The sequence below is a fragment of the Aplysia californica genome, unplaced genomic scaffold (genome assembly GCF_000002075.1).
Source record: "Aplysia californica isolate F4 #8 unplaced genomic scaffold, AplCal3.0 scaffold00836, whole genome shotgun sequence".
NCBI classification, from domain to species: Eukaryota; Metazoa; Mollusca; class Gastropoda; order Aplysiida; family Aplysiidae; genus Aplysia; species Aplysia californica.
In genome coordinates this window covers 4,865-5,239 of record NW_004798106.1, presented here as the reverse complement: position 1 = coordinate 5,239, position 375 = coordinate 4,865, and positions in this window count along the sequence as shown.

The following is a 375-nucleotide window of genomic DNA, read 5'->3' as shown; positions in this document are numbered from 1 at the left end:
CCCCTTTTTTTTCTTCTTTTTTGGTAAGTGTTTTACGGAGCTCGCAACTGCATACGATCATATTATATGAGCGCGCGGGACGCATTAAACATTTTCAGTTGGTAGGAGATTTTGAATTTTTTGCCCCGGTGGTGGCCAAAGCCTACTCTCTTCGATTTTAGACCACCAAGGGATCTTTAACGTTCGCAACTTGCATGCAGGACCTCCGGGATTTGTCTCCATTGTCCGAGAAGGCAAGCTGTAGATTTTCCCTACCAGAAGATCAGGGGTGTGAGTGAAAGACAATAGTAAGAAGGTACCAAGGAGTAGCAGTAAAAAGGCTGTAGAAAGAGTCATGAGCTCAGAGGAGGGTAAAGGGTTGGAGGCAGAAAGTGG